Source organism: Nannospalax galili, unplaced genomic scaffold (genome assembly GCF_000622305.1).
Source record: "Nannospalax galili isolate Female #2095 unplaced genomic scaffold, S.galili_v1.0 scaffold202, whole genome shotgun sequence".
NCBI classification, from domain to species: Eukaryota; Metazoa; Chordata; class Mammalia; order Rodentia; family Spalacidae; genus Nannospalax; species Nannospalax galili.
In genome coordinates, this window is record NW_008349000.1 from 19,271 (window position 1) to 38,554 (window position 19,284).

A 19,284-nucleotide genomic window follows, 5' to 3' on the forward strand; every position below is an offset into this window, starting at 1 on the left:
ATTTAATACTATACTCATTCTGAAGATTTGTTCTGCTTCACTTTAAAGGTTGTTTTGTGCCTTACAAAATAATAATCTATAAAACTGTTCAAAGGTGATTTCTGTTTCATTTTGCCTATTCTAGAGATCTGGAGATACAAATGCTATTGCTCAGTTATTCTCTGTGTCCTATGAGGGACAATACTTTAGTCTGCTTGGGATGCTCTAATAGAATGCTTAAACTAGATAGCTTACAACCCACAGACAATTATTACTCCCGCTTCTAGAGGCTGAGAAGGACAGCACTTGAGAATCAAGTACCAGCAGACGTGGGTTCTGGTAAGAACACATGCCTCCCACTTCAAAGATGGCGGCCATCTCGCTCTGTGTTCACATGTTAGGTAGACAAGAGGCATTCTCTGATGCCTCTTTATAACGGCTTCTAGATAGGGGGAGAAAACAACTTTATTGTTTTAGAGCAATAGTGGGTTGTCTCCCTTAGCTACAGGCGTGCACCACAGTATTGCAGACCAAGATTTGAAGTCTTACATCTGAGCAGCACTTTCTGATTAGGATCAAAATCATCAATGAGAAATAATTGTCTAAATAACTTTTTATATGGATGTAAGCCTAGTGTCTGGGAAGTGTAATCCCTTGAACTCTTAAAGAAATATACTGATGACTTTACTCTTTGGTATACTTTCATTTTGGGTCTTTAAGACCATACAGTTGGCCCAAATAAGTCAATTTTTTTCTTACAATTAAGGCCTTTTGAGGATCTGCTCCTTAGGGGTGAGGTCTCCTTGAACAAGAGGACAGGTGACTCACCTCAGTTACAGGACATTTTGAGAGGTGTTCCATAGTCACCTGGAACTTAGTTGACCTTGGCGGGCAAGGAGCAAAAACTTTTAAGTACCTCTGACCAGATTAGTGTAGGCCTCAAAGTATGGCTGCTAAACATCCAATAAGGTTAGATCTACAAGTTTGGTACTTTTAATTACCATGTGCTATGTTTTATTATTATCTCATTTTGTCCTTGATCTGCTTCTTGTTTGTTCATTCATTTTGAAGGGTTGTTTTTTTTTTTTGAGACAGAATCTCACATTATAACCCAAGTTGACTGCAACTTACCATGTGGCCCATCTGTCCTCAAACTCACAGTCCTCCTGTCCCAGCCTCCTAAGTGCTGGGAATTCAAGCATGAGGCAATCATGCCTGTCTTTGTTTCAGTTTGGGAAGCAAAGATTCAACTGATGTACCCCATGTAGATAAATGCCACCCAGCCCACTCCATGAATAAGACTGTATTTCCATGATACAATCCATACGCTCTGCCAAGATATATAATTAACAGCATACTTTTTAGGAAGAGCACATAAAGGACTTACTTCAAGGGACTGGAGATATGGCTTTGTGGTTAAGAGCACTGGTTGCTCTTGCTTCAGTTCCTAGCACCCACATGGTGGCTAACAATCATCCATAATTCCTGTTCCAAGGAACCCAATTCCTTCTTCTGGCCTCTGCAGACATTGTACACATGTGGTACACATACATACATACAGGCAAAACACTTGTACACATAAAATAAAAATATTAAATGAAATATTAAAAAGTAAGTTACTTCAAGTTCATTGCTTCACAAACAGACAATTTCTTTCTTCTTTTTCTTCTCAAATAGACCTTAACAGTCTGTTAGGAACAGGTGAAATCAAGGGTGTGAGCAAAGAAACACATGACTGTGTCACCTTATGTTTTGTCAACTGAACAATGTTTCCAAACACCAAGTTAATTGCTCCCAAGGGTAATAGAGTGTTCAAGCTCATTTCAAATGCTCTTCAGAGAGAAATACTTCAGGGCAGAGAAAAATGTAATCACTTCAATCTAGCCAGGAGTTAAAATTTCTGTAGTGAGAAAGGGAGCACATGTGTGGGTGGCTTCCTCGGGGGTCTTTTCTTTTCAGCCTTTCCTACTTAGAGCTTGAGATCGTGCGTCAGAAGCTTTCTCTGAGTCAGAGGTTGTAGCTTCTTCAAACAACAGATCCCTGCTAACCTCCATGATGTGTGCACACTCTCTTGTCTCTTGCATGGAATCCCTTAAGTCCTGCCCAGATATTTTCTTTATCCTAATTATACAAATCATTCGCAGTATTACTGAGAGATTATAGGGTAATTAGGCATCTTCTGTACTCCACGAAGTCTTATATGTAATTACAAATTTCCTACTTGTGCTGTTACATTATGAATATATCTATCTTTAGATCTACTTAAATAACCTATAAAACCTATAAAAACCTGTTTCTATGTAAAGAAGAATTAGTCACAAACCGAAACTAAACATGCATTTCTTCTTGCGATGATGATGACATGCAAAAAGACAAGGAGGCCACAGAGGCGACCAAAGGAGGTTGGATTTGGAACATCTTTTGGTTTGATAGAAATGAGAAATATATATACTATAGAAATGTTCCAAATTTGCTACTTCAGAACTGTATAAAAGTTCTCCAAGGTTCAAAATAGAGAATTTGTTGAAAAGTAGATCACTCTCATTTCATGTACCACAAACTTCTATTCATCATCATCGTATTCTGAATACATTATAGTTAAATTACTTAGTTATAAGTGCTGCCTACTAGAGTATCTGGTAATAGGTTAACACAGTGAAAAGCCACATGGTCTCATGGAACCTTATACTTCTGAATAATTACTTTGTGCATGACATGGGATAGAATTACTATTCTAATTATACTGATAAATCTAGATTAGCCATGTAAAATAATGAAAACAATATGTTAGTTGTACTATTTTACATGTCACATTTAATGGTGACAATCAACTCAATATGTTTTAAATTAGTGTAATAATAAATGAATATCAGTTTTTATTTCATTAAGAACAGTAAGAACTAGTAAACAGCCAAACAGTCATTCTACTGCAGAGACACTTGTACATCCATGTTTGTTGCTGCTCTTTTCACAATAGCTAAGAGATGGAAGCAACCTAAGTGTCCCTCAACTGACGAGTGGATAATGAAAATGTTGTATATTTGCACAATGAAGTTCTACTCAGCAGTAAAGAAAGACGAAATCATGAAATTTGCAGGCAAATGGATGGAGCTAGAAATTGTTATACTAAGTGAAGTAACACAGACTCAGAAAAACAAACGACGTATGTTCTCCCTCATGTGTGGATCTTAGGACCAAATCCTTATATGTATCCTTATGTAACTGCAGGAACCAGGATAATGAAAAGAAACCACGGAGGTAAAGGGAAAAAAGGAACCTGAGAGAGAAGAAAAGTATGGAGACAGGTGTTACTAAGGGAGAAATGGATAGAGTGGGGGTATTTAAATGGGAAGGGGAGAGAGGGTTATACAAGTAACTTTGGGGGTAAAGGGAAAGAAGGAACTGAAGAGAGATTAGACCATAGGAGACTTGTAGTATAAGGGAGAAATGGGGAATATGGTGACACTTTAAGTGGGGAAGTCATGGTGGAAAGGTTAGATAGGGAGAGAGAGAGGACAGATAATGCCTAGTTAGTCCAACAACCTAATGACAAGTTGCACATACGCTATCTCTATACGAGTCCTAACAACTGCCCTAACTTCAGTTTCAGGGGATCTGACATCCTCTTCTGACCTCTGCTGTCATTGCATGACATGGGTGCACTTATATACATACAGGAAATACACTCATACACACAAATTTTAAGTAAGTTAAATATTTAAAAAATCCAGGCATAGTGGCTTACACTGGTAGTCCCAGCACTCAGGAGGCTGAGGCAGAAAGAAGATGGCTGAGAGTTCAAGGCCAGCCTGGTCTACATAGGGAGTTCTAGACTAGCCTAGACTGTAGAGTAAGAGAGGTTATGGTTTAAATGTTTCCAGAGTTCATGTGTTGGAAACTGTCTGCAAATCTACATTTAAATAGTGCTTAGAGGTGGGGTCTTTAGAAGATGATAAGGATTATATGAAGTCATGAGAATGGGGCCTCTATGATGCCTTTCATGGTCCTATGAAGAGGAAGAGGGACTGAGGTTGCCTCTGTCTTGTCTTGTGATGCCCTCAACTCTATAATGACATAGGAAGGTTCTTACCAGAGACCGATGCTATACTCTAGTAGGACTTTCCAGCCTCTACAACTAGAAGTAAAATTCTTTATACTCAGCCTTAAGTCATTTTTTTATTACACCAGTAAACAGATGAAGATGCCAGGTGAGGGAAATGAAAAATAATCCTGTACAGTGGTAAATAGAGTATAAGTTAAGTTGTGATAACAAAGTGAATAAAACTGGCCTAAATAGAATGTGAAACTTCCCCCTCTTCCTAAACAGTCAAAAGATGGTCGAGTATTCCAAGTTCCTCTGCTATGGCTCTGATCATCCGACTTTCTTCCATCTTGCTGCTTGGCCATATCTAAGGATGATGTTCTTGAAGCATGGCTGACCCTGGTTCATCTCCATGTCTATATTCTTGTTGGTGAAAGAGGGAGACACAGGCAGCTATCTTACCAGGAAGTGGCACAGAATCATATACATCACTTCCATTCTCAGGTCATTGGCCCACACAACCAGCTATAAGGAAAGCTATTCAATATATTCTTGTAAGATTGGTGGGAATGTTTCCAGTTAAAATATGGGGCATCTGCTGCTAAATGGAAAAAAGAAAAACTAGGTATTAGGGTAGAATTAAGTTTTATCATCAACTTAGGAGGAGTAATTAAGAGATTTATATTCTTTTTCTTCATTTATAAGTTTTATCTTCCTTTTCTCAAAAATTTCCTTTTGAAACCAGTGCCTGTGGAGGTAATATTTAAGCTACTTGTAGGCTAATTTTATTTACTAGTTCTTTTTAAATCTTAACTTCTTAATCAAACTTAATTATCTTTGTATCACTTTCCCCACTAGCACGGTCCCATAGCCCTCCCCACTGGAATTTATACATTTGTGTTAAGGTCTAGTGTGTCAAATCAGTGTCCCCAGATGTCCCTCAGTGTGAGTTCATCTACTGGGGTCTAGTCAGCCTATCTATAGTCCCTCACTTAGGAAGATCAGCTCTTCCTCACCCAGCAGTAATCAGTTGCCAATATTTCTTCAGCTAAGATTGGGGTCTGCTGTCCATTTCCCCAGTTCTATGCTGGGTTTTTGTCTGCTAGAGTTTGCACGGATCCTATGCATGATAACACCATTGCTGTACCCTTCAGGGAAAATCAGGATAAGTCTGAAATGATGGCATTCAAAATATCTGAAAGTAAAATCAATTACTTACAAAATTCTTTTCATAGCATGATTTGAGGGATGACTCACTTCAATATACTTACAGAGTTGGCATGTAAATGACGTGGTGGGATTTGTTTGCCAGATGAGGTCCAACGGGAATGGAGTTTGCATCTGTATTAGATTTCTAGGACTGCTGCAGCAGTAATCACAAACTTCATGGCTTAAAATACCACAAATTTACATCTCTGGACATTCAAATGATTCTGATGGTGCTGAAATTGAGAGGCTGGCAGGGTTATTCCACCCTGAAACTGTGACCCAGCATCTGTGTCCTTGCATTGTCTAACTTCAGGAAGCTACCTGAAGCATGGCTCATGCCCCTCTGTGTCTCCCACTGCCTCCTCTGCCACAATTTCTGTTATGTTCCTATCCTAGGATCCTTTTTTCCTGTGTGTGTGTGGGGGGGGGTGTGTGTGTAATATACATGTTCTGTGGGTGTGTGCACATGTATCTGTGTGGTTGCACATGCACATAGAGGCCAGATGTTGATATTAGTGTCTTCTTTGATCTCTCTCCACCCTATGAGAAGAGATTTCTCACTGAACCTGGCGTTCATTAATGTTGCTACTTTGGCTGTTGAACTCCAGGATTTGCCTGTCTCCACCCCGGTGCTGGGGTTAGAGATGTGTACCCTCCTGGCTTTTTGACATGGGAGATGAGGGTAAGTTCAAGTTCTCACGCTTGCATGCTGGGTGCTTCACTGACTGCACCATCTCTCCAGTCTCCAAAAAGTCCCTTTTACTATATAAAGTACTGGTCAGGGATTATGAGGATGGTTCTGGATGTCTTTGAGGGCCATTATTCAGTTTACTCACTTAGTTGTAGTTATTCTGGTTTAGACTAGAATCCAGTTTATCAACAGATAAAACTTTTTTGTACATATTGTTGTTATCTCCCTTATCCTGTAATTACATAGTTGGATTTTTAGTATTTACATGCAAGGCCCAATATCTAATACTCTTATTAAAATTCTACTTGCTAGATTTAATTCCTTGAGCTGCTCATGGAGAATGTTTTGAGTCATATTCCATGACATTTAACAACTTATGTGTTTAATTTCTAAAGTATTACACCAAACGAATTCAACTTGACCTATTTTATCAAGGTTTTCCCAGGTCTGTCTTGATGGAGTTTCAGTATACACAGGCAGCAGATTATCACAGCTGAATAGTGCTGAGACCGGGAATGAAGGGACTAAACTAAGCTTGCAGGAAAACTTGAAGGATATTATTGAAGGTCAATTCATAGTCTCCAAAAGGAAATTGTCTTGGCTGCTGTTGGTACCACAGAGCTCCAGGCCAGTGTGTGAACCATGGAAATGGCAGCCAGGGATTCATGACTCCATGTATGTGCAACAGAACCTGTTCTGAGGCTGATGGCATACGTTGAGATTTCCAATTTTTCCAGGGCCGAGAACTAGCAAAATCTGAGTAATTATTCTATCTGTGGTTCAGACTAGAGTTCCTGTTCCAGCAAGAAAGAATAATACCCAATAGAAAGTCAAGGCAAAAATCTATACATGCTTATTGAGCCAGTTGGGAAGGGGAATGAAGTGCCACAGATGGATGGGTGCCCTTCTCTGGCAACACCAGGTAGAATGTGGGGTGATTACATGTAGATTTTCTTTGATATGTTAGTCAGGACTGAATGAAAAACTAGGAGACTGAAAGGCTGGATTGGAATGTTGTGAGGTAGGAGAGCGTCTGAGTAGACAAGACTCAGGAGTAACAGAATCCTGACCCCAGAAGTGTGAGAAGGACTCTGGGTCATCACCGTTACTCCTTGAAATTATTCTATGCTTCATACAATCCCTTTTAGTAGAGTTAGAAAACTCTGTGCCTTAAAAGGAGAAACTCTGGCGGTGCTGAAGATCTTCCAAGGTGTGCTATGGACTAACACACGTGGGGTATTCCTATCCGTGTGGGGCTGTTCCAGATGTTGTGACGCTTATGAAGCTATGTGCACGTCACAACAACCTATGAGGTATTACTTACAGACCAATCAAAAGGAGATTAAGTAACTTTTCAAGGTTACAGCTCTAGAAAGAATTTGAATGCAGCTCTCTGCTCAACATAAAAATCCTTTTGTGACTCCCCCAATATGCTGCCCTCTCCGCACAGCTGTGGTTCTGCACCCTGCAGTATCAATGCCTTGCACATAATCAAAGTCTAATAAATATCTGTTGGACTGATCAATGAATAGGAATTAATGTGTGAGTGGAGGAGAGACAGAAGAAAGTTCATTAAGAGACTGCCAGTTTTCCTTCATCAAAAGGAAGCCTAAGGATCTGCCTTCTGTGGTCTGCGTCTTAAATGAAGGCAGCATCTTTTCACTAATAACAACCCTTCACCATCTTTTGTTAGCAAATGCTTCTTCATGTGACACATTCACAACTAAAACAGGATCTAAATTGGTTAAGTATCATAAACAATATATGCAACACTTTTTTTGTAAAAAAATAATCAGAAATGGAACAAGAATGTCCTGATTCTAACATAGAAAATTGCCTCCCCTTTACAGCTCTCTGTTTCTGTGTTCAAAGTAGCTCTTTAAATACTTATTATTCATGTTACTAGTAAAAGGCATAGTGTTTGTTAAATTTCAGTGTCAATGAAGCAGATATGAAGAAAGCTAGCTTTGTCACTAACGTCTTCCCTCCAACTATAATTTTTGTTCTTCATTATAGTTTAAAATGGAGTCTACGATTATGTGATTTTTCTGGCTTTTTATAATACCTGGTAATGGATGGGCCTGCTGCTATTTATGCTTGTTAGTGTTGTGCCTGTGTGGTCACTGAGAGTGTCTCCATTAGAAGTGTTCTTCACAAACAAAGACCTTTTTCCCAGGATCTTTTATACTGGGGTGCTATAAAATCATAATTCTGTTTAGAGTAGCAATTCTAATACCAACAAGTATCCAACTGATCCTGACTGAAAATGTTCCTTCAGTCCTGAATCAAAACTCATTTTCTTCTAATATGGGAAGAAAATTTATTGAGGAAAGAAATCTGACATTTGTTGAAGCATTTAATCCAAATATTGTTGAACTAGTCACTGAATGCCTGGCAGACAGTTAGAACATATCTAAAATTTAGGTCTGGAAGGGTTTCCAAATAACTGAAGGCTGCAGGATGCCCTTCATAAAACTTACTTTGCACAGTCTCAGATTGTTGCAAAACCATTTGCCTGTTTTATGATTTCTATCTTCCAGCCCACCCAGCGTAGGCCTTGTCTCGTCGTCTAGATATATTTCCACAACTTAAAGTGATAGAATCTTTGCCCACGTCATCTGAAATGTCTGGCAGCTCTCCTTGTTAGTGTTTCTATTTCTCCAGAATGAGCACAAAGGGCACATTGTTTTCTCAAGTGAACTGAAATAAAATCACTAATGTTTTCTTTGTTTTTGTTTATATATAAACTAGGTGCCTCGTTAGCATAGTACGTAGTGTGTCAGTCTCATAGATATAACCTAAGCCAAATACGGAATCATTTCTGCCCTCTCTTGAAGGCTTAAAGGCTTGAAAACCCAAGTCAAAGTGTTTTTATGTCATTCTCTTATTCCTTTATTAACTAGCACTATTTTCATCAACGTGTCACAGAGTATTTAACGTGTGTATTTAGTTTATACTACACGAATCAGTGATAATTCGTCACTCTCTTTGAAGATCTGGTGGTCTAACAGGGATGAGGATAAATGTATAAATACACATTGAAATATTACATGCAACATGCTTAAGAGGTAAAACAAAGGAAATGAGATCACACAGAATATGATGTGTGCAGGGGCTAGTGGGAAGCAACACTAGAAATAAATTTGAGGTCATCAATTCCCTGTTCTGATATGTTTAGGTTGGGGAGGCTTTTCAACATGTTTGCTGTGTTCTCAGTGCATTACTTATGGAGCAACTAAACACACTATGAAGAGAATAGACTTGCAACACAATTCTGTCGCTAACCGCTTTGTGCTAGCTGCTGTGACTGGGGCAAAAGATATTTGCCGATACAGTGTCTGGTCCTTTTCCAGACTCCCCACTCTATCACAAGAAGGCTCTTTTTGCCAGAGTCTTGGTGTTAGACAATGTGTGCTGCAAAAACTTAATGGATAATAATACTTTCTTTCCTCATACTGATAGTCACTCATAGTTTAAAATTTCAGGTCAATTTCATAACACACAGATTCAGTTCAGAGTTTGGCGGCCAGTGATTTCTCTTTGGAATAGTATTTGGAAGTGCAGTCCAGTGAAGCATTCCACTAAACTATTCTTTCCTGGTTTGTGGCACCCACTTCCATTGGCACTTGGCCATTTTCAGAACCTGGTCTTCTAGCCTTCTTCACATTGGAATTCCTTTTCTCACTGACTGAGCCAGCTTTCATGTATGTAGCTTTCTACTGTGATTCCTGAATAATACAACAGTTAACACCTTGATTAAACTCTATTTCTCAAGTTCTCAGCAATCAAAAGTGATACAGTAAATTGTATGATTCATTATCAAGATGGGATTCATGTGTTTGGAAAGCCCAGAAATACCCTGGCAAGCATGTCTTCCATGTTTCTCAACAGATTCCAGATAATGAAGATTGAAATACCATTTCTTTGGTACTTGTAGCTAGTAATAGTCAATACAAAGCTTGGATAAGCTAATTTGGCATACATTGACTTACCTTTGAGTACTAAAAGGGTATGTTGTTTCTTTGAAGACCACATTCAAACAATTGAAATTTAAGGACTTTCTATATCCTGGTTGATTGCATTATTCAAACCATAACCAACTTACTTAGACGAACAAGAGCTAGAGACTTTGCATATACACACATGACATTGTACTGCAGTCAACATATCCATTAGTAAATGCAGCTCAATCCATATCTTTAAGTCTAATTTACACAGGAGCAACACCTCTTCCATTAAAGGACAGTAGGTTCAGAAGTGGGCAGAGGTAAAGAAGCACTTCACATTCTGCAGTTGCTCTTATTATTGAAAAATGATAAATAGCACTTGTGGTACCCAAATTAAAGTTGTTATTGATGAGATACCAATGACTTTAATAGCCATCAACAAACATTTATTGAGGCCCACTAGAGGAAATCAGACTATTGTTTTAAACCTAGTAGTTGAATGGTAATAATCTCAGAATTAACTTAGGCATGTTTTTCTTCTAGAAAATGACAGTGAGGATGTCAGTACTTCATTTTGAAAGTAAAAGTGCCCTTTTTATTCCCAATATGGAGTCAGACTGCTGTATTATTTTTGTAATAACAGTTCTGAAGTTCCAGACTATAAAATGTGATTATACTAATTTTCTGCCACTTCTTTTGAACCTTGCTTGCAGTCCATTTTTAGATAGCTAAAGGTTTTTTTTATGTAATAACTCAATGGTAGTGTTTAGTTTTCTTTAAGGAAAGTACCAATTCTTACAATTGATTCTCTCAATAGTACTTAGTTGTTAAAAACAAAACTAGCAATGGCATAAAATGGAAGCTAGCAATTCTTCCTTTCCTTGGCTCATGAACATGTTCAAACATTAATTATCTACTGAGGATTTTCCAAGCACTGTGGTCTAGAAGGGTTGAGAAATGAGTATGCCCCAAGGACTGTAAGAGAAGCTGTGATAAGCTATTGAGTGATGCAAAAGCCATGCTTGAGCCTGTGAGCCAGAGACCTTTACACTCTGCCATCAGGGCGCACACACACACACACACACACACACACACTTTGTGTAGGAGTCAGAGAACTTACAGGGATCTGTTATCTCCTGCAACTACATAGGTCCCAAGGATCAAATTCAAATTGTCAGGCTGCTTAGCAAGCACCTTTGCCCACTCAACCATCTCACAAGCCCCAGAAACAATTGATTTTTATGAGCAGAATTCATGAATTATTTTGCATTATGGTGCATGCTTTTGAAGTCTTCATTAGGAAGCCTTCTCTAAACTCCAGATTACATTGATTATTACATTTTTCTTATATTTGTCATTAATTTACCTGGAGTCTGCTTTTAAGATGTGATATAAGAAGAATCTAGCTTAAAACTTGACATTTCCAAGTCCCATTTACCAAATAAACCAACCACTTCCCTTGTTTTTGTGGGAGTATTCTTATTTCCTAGCAAATACTCAAACATGCATAGAGCTATTATATGCTCTCTGTTCTACTTGTTTACAGTCTGGTCCTCAGCTAGTATAAAACTGTATTTCTGTGACTTTGTACTCCCTCCTAATAGGTTAATCACATCTCTTTGCCCTCTATTAAGATGAACTTTTCATAAACCTTTATCCCCCCATATACCTTTTACAACTGGTTTGTTGAATTCCTCAAAAATGTAATGGAAATTTATTGTGATTGGCTAGGAACACTTTTGTTTATTATTAAAAACTTCGGGTTTTCCACTTTTGTATCAATGTATTTATTCAATTTGGGTTCTGGTATTTATTTACGAATTGACATTCAATAATATTCTGCAGTTTGGAATATTTATTTTGCCTCATTTCCTCTTGTCACTTTGTATGTTTTATTTATACTTTCTTTTAATAGATGTGTCTTATAAGCGATTCATTCATCTTACTAATACTGTAGTTAAAGCTTTATGGCTTCTCAGCCGTGCACTACTCCCTACTGCTCTGTCCCACATGGTTTGGTGGCCTCTGTCTTCTTTGCCACTTGATATATCTAATCATAGGTTCTGCATGGTTATGCACATGACCCACTCTGGGTGACTGTTATGTGTGCACAAAAGACAGGAAATAAGTGTGTACATGATTACACAAACCATAAATGTAAATTCAAAGTATTATCCAATCTTCTGTCTTTGCTTATATTTTGTTTGATTGATTACTTAGCAATATCTAACCTGATTTAAATTTTAATTATCGTGATCTTTTCTAGCAGTTATGATCTATGTTTTAAGGCTATGTTACTAATTTTATACACTTAACCCTTAATAACCATTGACATGAATTTTTCACTCGAGTTTTACATTCACATAAAATTACTATTCATATTTTTCTATGTTCTTTCCAATCCATTCATTTCAATGCTCTATGACTTTTTGTTTTAAGTTTCCATTATATTGCTGACCCTTTATTTTTCCTTGATTTTTCCTTGATCTAAAAACTTCTGTTTTTAATACCTTATTTACACTTAGGGTTATTATCATTATACTAGGATATATTTTTCAGATGACTTTGATTTTCTATTCATACTTTCTTTCCTTCTTTCAGAAGGATATTTTCTTCCACTTCTTTGAAAACCAGTACTAAGGCTTGAATCTGCAGCCTCTGCATTCTAGGAAAGTGCTCTGACAGCTAAACTATACCCTGTTCTGAGAACATATCCAATCACTTGTCTTCAAGAACAAGAGCTCCAAGTCTCCCTTCGCCACTACCACCTGCAGCTGCCTCAGTCTTATGGATAGTTCTGTAATGTCATGAATGTTCTTTATGGTGGCTTCTGCTAATTCTCACTAAATTAATTATTTACTCCTCCTAGCCCTGCCATTTATCACACAGATCATCCTGGATTAATTTCTCTCTCCTGTCATATTCCTAAAAATGTTTTCATCTTTTCATGGAAGACTTTCTGAGACTCATGTGTCTAAGGATATCTTTATAGCAGTTCACATTCAAATTACGGTTTATCAAGTTATAAAATTTTAACCTCAATTTTTTTCTTTTCAACACATAGAAATTACTACTTCATTAATCTTTGTTTCCTATGACTCTGTTCCAAAGTTTTATAGCTGTCTTATTCTGTTTTCTTTATAAGTGTTTTGTTCTTTCTGTCTGAAAATGTTAAGACTTTTTGATGTCTTTACATTTTATAACCATTTATCTTTGTGAACATTTGTTTGCTGTTGTTTTCGGGACAGGGTTTCATGTCTCCCAGGATGGCCTCAAACTTGCTATGCAGGCAAAGATGGTTTTTAACTTCTGATTCTTGCTTTGCCTCCATCTCCTGCATGCTGGGATTGAAGGCACAGTTCATGCAGCTCTGGGAATGAATCCAGAGCTTCTTGCACACTGGGCAAGCATTCTACCAACTGAGATATAGCCCCAACTCAAAGATGTTTCTTTTTCTACTCAGGTTGATTCCGAGAAAGTTTGGCTTGTTCTTTCACATGTTTCCTATATCATATTATGGTGTACAGGATAGATATTCCAAGAAATGTCTTTTTCCTTTCCCTTCTGAGTCCATTCAAAATTCCTGAATAACTTCTTAACATACTGGAATTATATTCTTTCTAATATTTAGAATAATACTGTTTTAGTTCTTTTTACCTACTATAATATTTTATGCTTTTTTTCCAATTGACTCTTCTTTCACTAAAATTTATTTACAATCGTGTGTGTGTGTGTGTGTGTGTGTGTACTGTGTGGAGTGGGTGTGGGGGTGTATAGTGTGTGTGAGTGGGATGTATAGTGTGGATGTGGGTGTATGTACTGTATGTGGAGTGTGTGTAGTTTGGGTGAAGCAGGACCTTTATGAAATATTAAGAAGATGCCCCTCAGACATGGCCACAGGCCAGTCCAATAGAGGCAATTCCCCAACTGAGGCTCCCTCAACCCAGGTGTGTCAGGTTGACACTAAAGCTATCCAGCACACCTGCTGAGCCATCTTATTAGCCAAATTCTTCTTTATGACTGCATAGCCCTGCTTCTTTTGTATCTTTTAGAGGAAATTTATTATGCTCCTTTAAAAATTTTAATGATCATCTACAATTTTTATTTGCTCTGTTCCATAGTTCTTCCCCACACAGCATAAATTATTCACCTATTATCAGCATTGGAAAGCGATGTGCTACTTATACAACATGTGATTATTCCTGAAAACTCATGTTCCCATGGGGAATCAGTCACTTAGGATGCCTATGGCTGAGGGTGCAAAGCATGGGTCCTAGCTTAGCCATGCCTCCTGGGAAACATTAAGTGGCCAGTGAAGGGAAGTAGCTTTCCACTTAGGCAACTTTCATATTCTTTTACCCACTTGCTGTTTTCCAAAACTTTAATGCTATCACCTTATGGAAGATCAAGAGTAGAGGAAGGGACAAGACATGGGGACTCAAGGGCTGAATACACCTGTGGCTGTGGCTGAGGGTGCAAAGCATGGCTCCTAGCTTAGCCATACCTCCTGGGGAACTTTAAGTGACCAGTGAAGGGAAGTAACTTTCCACTTAGGCAACTTTCATATTCTTTTACCCACTTGCTGTTTTCCAAAACTTTAATGCTATCACCTTATGGAAGATCAAGAGTAGAGGAAGGGACAAGACATGGGGACTCAAGGGCTGAATACACCTGTGCTTCCCAGTTAGGTCTCAAGAGACTGCTGGTGTTAATCCTATTGCTCTAGGCAGCTAATAATTTTCTACTCCTACTTCAAGGGCTCTGCCTTAAGATCTCTTATGATCTGCCTAGAGCAATGCGAATGTTTTGAAAGCGAAAACTTCAAAGTCCTTCTCTTTATATGCCATAACCATGGCATCCTCTTCTACTATAGGTTTCCTTTCCTTCCCCATCACCTGGGTCATAGTCACCTTCCATCTCCTTATTTTATCTTTGTTTCTCCAGATTTTTGCATACTTGTTTCACTCTGAAGTTATCTCCCAGTGTTGGGTAGGAAGACAGAGCCTTCTGCCTGTGCTGGCTGATCAATGCAATAATGAGTCAATTTGTTGTGGTATTTCCCATCCATCCATCCATCCATCCATCTATCCATCCATCCATCCATCCTCTGTCCCCTAAGGAAGCACATACATGGAGTCCCATAGTGGGATAGCATTCTTAATCCCCAAAACTGGTGGAGCAGAAGAAGAGCATAGACTGAGAAAGATTAACATGAAGAAAGGGGAAAATAGATTTGTCTAGCCTTGAACCTCAGTAGACCCTGTCCTGTGGATTTCTACTTTCGTTTTAACTATAGTTCTCCACCTCAACTACATATTATAATCATCTGTAATTACAAAAGCTTCCTAGGCAATTCTCATATGCATCTAGGGCAGATAATCACTTACCTTATGGCAACTGGATGTAATTTATTTAATTTTTTATGTGCTGGACTAAGAGCAGCTCTAGGTGTTCCAAATTGGCTTCAACTGTTGCAAACAGAACTCTACTACTAATAAGGTTTCAGGGTTTTGGAAGAGAGAGCCAAATGAGGCTGAATCACCCAGGGGATAGTAAATAAATACAAACATCCAGAAACAAAGCTGCCTCTATAATAATACCACATGGTAATAGATTCATGGCAGGGAAATTTATTAGAACGTGGGAAATCACAGCTGCTCTGATCTAAGAGAACATTCTTAATATCAATTGAGTGCACTTTAAAACCCGCCTGTGTAATAGAATATCTCTAGGGAATCAAATTAGCAGGCAATATATTTATTCCCTATGGCAAGTACAAAAACATGGTCATAGTCATAGTAACCTTGTCTTTTTAAATCATGAACAAAAATACACATTTTTTGTTATCTTAATTTTCATTCTTGGGAAATGACCACATTCATTCTGTCAAGTATTTTATTAATACTAGAGTAGGGGTGTGTGAAGCTTTATTTTTAATCCACAGAGAGTTCAAATGTTATTCTCTGTAAGAGGCTGCTCTTAGCCTAATGTCAGAGTGAATCACCTGATATTGCCTTAAAGAATATGATGTGTGAAAATAGCATTAAAGTTTTTCAAAATTTTTGTCTCTGTGGCTGAGAAAAATATCAGCCTGAACAAAAGTAATTAGTTTTTCTGAGATCCAGAAATTCATTTGAGCTACATTAGTAAAGTGCCAGGAAATATTTAATTCAGGCTTGTGAGGAATGAGGCTCTGTGCTAGAACTCCATCCCAAGCATTAAGCAGCTGAAAGTCTCCACTAATTCCCCCATTATGAATATGTGTGTTGGTGGAACTTTTAATTTGATTGGATTAGCTTATCCTTTTAGATAAATGTTATGTTAGTTCAAATTCCCTCTCAAGAATGAGTCTATCTTCCTTAACAATGTTCCTCCTTGCTAATCTTTCAAACAGAAGTCAATCTGCCATACAACTGAGACTAGGACTGTTGTCCGTCACTGTGAGTTCCCATTGGCACCTGGAGGAGGTTTGATTTATGCCTCCTGGTCTTACTAAGGTAGCTGTGACAGAGTTCTTGTTGAAGCTTTGAATTTGGGTTATGTCCTTTCCTATGACATGTAATTCCATTTCTACCTCCTTGCTGACCAGCCTTGCCTTCACCATGGCTCTCATAAGAATTCAAATGCTTGGAGTCCCAAATTCATCCTCCATGTAACCCCTACATGTGTCCCCTGCCATGGACGTCACCCCACCTCTCAACCACTGGAGTATACTTGTTACTGCTGGCTCCACCCACACTACTAAGTCAATTTGTGAGCCAGAGGATGGTTCAGTGATTAAGAGCACTTGTTCTTGCCGAGTACCTGAGTTTGGTTCCCAACCCTATAACTCCAGCTCCAGGAAGCATGGCGCCTTCTTCTGACCTCTGCAAGTTCTTGTGCACTGCTGTGTAAAAAACAAATCTTTTAAAAAGTCAGTTTGTATAAGGACTAATTTGTGTAATTTCTTATTTTTGGCTGTTTTTGTTTTGCAACATAAAAGCACTTTGATAAATGTTAACTAAATAGTTACTAAGGATCTCAACCACAGCTCCCTGTTTCTGAATGGAGAGTGACAAAGTCGGGATGCTTAAGGATAGAACAACAGGGCAAACTGAGGAAAAACAAGTAAAATACATTCAGAAAATTATAGATGCCTCCTTAAATCTATGTGACTATTTATGAATATATCTGTCATGAACACAATGGTGCAGTTACTTTTAAAAGAATATACTGCAGCATGTATCAGAACACTTAAAATGCTCTTTTTTTAATATCTCAAACTTATTGACCATGAACTCTTACAGAGAAATATACATTAACAAATCTATTTAACAAATGAAGGTAAATTTTCTTTCCTTTAACATTTAATAAAATTTTCATAAATTTTAGAAACATTTGTTTAACTATGAAATTTAACAAACTTTAACATTTTTATATTAACCTTAATAAATAGTAGTTTTGAAGTTGGTGTGCCTAAATTTTTTTCTTACATGTAAATGTACCCTTATATTCAATCAATACTTATTAAGGTCGGCAGAAAAATTTCTATCTACTATATATGCACCTGCTTTGATTCCTAAGATATTACTTTGATCCAACATTATAGTTGTATGAATATCCAACTAATGCACCCATTACCATGTATAAGGGTGAAATTCAGAGAAGGAAATCTAAAAGCCACCTTGCCTAGGATGGTTCCACATATAAAAGTCAATCAATGTGATTATTATCACATTAAAAGAAAAAAGGATAAATCATATGACCAATCTCAGTGGCCTGAAGAAAAAAAATTAACCTTTATGATTCAAACTCTCAACAGCCTCAGCACAATAAAGATTATATTTGGCAAGCTAACACTGTGCCTAATGGATAAAAGTTAAAACTTTTCCTCTAAGATTAGCAACAAGACAAGGATGGCCACTCTCACCACTTCCATTTAACATGTACTGGAAGGTGTAGAGAAATTAGGCAGAAGTAAATGAAAAAATAAATAAAATATGTCTAAATAAGAAAGGAAGAAGTGAAATTGCCTCTACTTGCTGATCATATGTATGAACTTATGCGGTAAATACCACAACAGCTCCCTTAGGCCAGTGAGAAAGCAAGGACAGGTCCCTTTAAGAGGAGCTGCTTCATGATCCTGGGGTTGCTTCTTGTTACCTCAAGGACTTTGAGCTGGTGCAGTGGCCTGACAGACAGCAGGAAGAGAGAGCCTTCAGAAGCAGTGAGGGAGAAGGGAAGGGAGTCAGGAAAGGGGAGGGTCCTGGATCCTATGAAAGGCCTGGCCCAGAGCTCCCAGGTGACTCCTAGTTCTGGGGCCCACTCCCATTCCAGTGAGGTCTGTTTGTCTCCTCTAATAATCCTTTGCCTTTCCTAGGCATCCAATTTTATTTATTTGATTTTATGAGTGTATTGTCTGCATGTATGTAAGTGTACCTGTGACATACAGTGCCTGCAGACAGAAAAGGTTTCTTGACCCCCTGGAATTGAAGTTATGGATGGTTGTTAGCCACAATGTGGGTGCTGGGATTTGAACCAGCCAGTGCTCTTAACCACTGAGTCATCTCTCCAGCCCCTAGACATCCAATTCTTTGTTCATCCCACTGAATGAACTTGGTGGATTTCCTTGCCCCAGACCCCTGCAACAGGATTGAGCAGTGAATTCAGTAGTTTGCAGGCTATGGAAGCTAGCTACAAATATTAGTACTGTTTCTATATACTAATAATGAATTATAAAAAATAAATTAGAGAGAATTCCACTCACAAAGATTTAAATACACTTAGGAATAAATTTAACCAAGGAGGTAAAAGATCTGTCCACTGAAAACTAGAAAACATTAATGAAAGAAACTGAAAATGACACAAACATATGGATTTGAAGAATTAATATTGTTAAACTGTACTTCCCATTGCAAACTATACATTCGTATAATCCCTATAAAAATTCGTATGGAACCACAAAAGGAAAACAAACAGTCAAAGTAATCTAAAGCAAAAAGAGCAAAGCCAGAGCCATCACAGAACAGATCAGAAGTGTATTATGTTAGATTTGTAAAGCAACTTCCTCCAAATTGAAACATTTCTGTCAGGAGGGAGGAGGCTCAAGAGGCTTGAAGGCAAACAAACTTCACATGTCTGGGAAAACTGAAACTTGCAACATTCACCAAGGCCCCTCCCCAGGGTTATAGAAGGAGGAGGAGATGTTTGACAAGTGGAACTGCTGAGAGATTTCTAGAATCTGTCTATCTTCCTGCCAGTGGTGCAGAGAGCTCCAGGGTTGCAGTTTCTGTGAGGTGGGCTTCTCAGTGATCAGTTACCTTTGAGTCGTCCCTACACCTGTAAGAAACCCCTCACTCATAATGCTGTCAGTAACCCCAATAAAAACTCATTTGTTTAGCCTGGTGTGGTGGCAGAGGCAGGCAAATCTCTGTGAG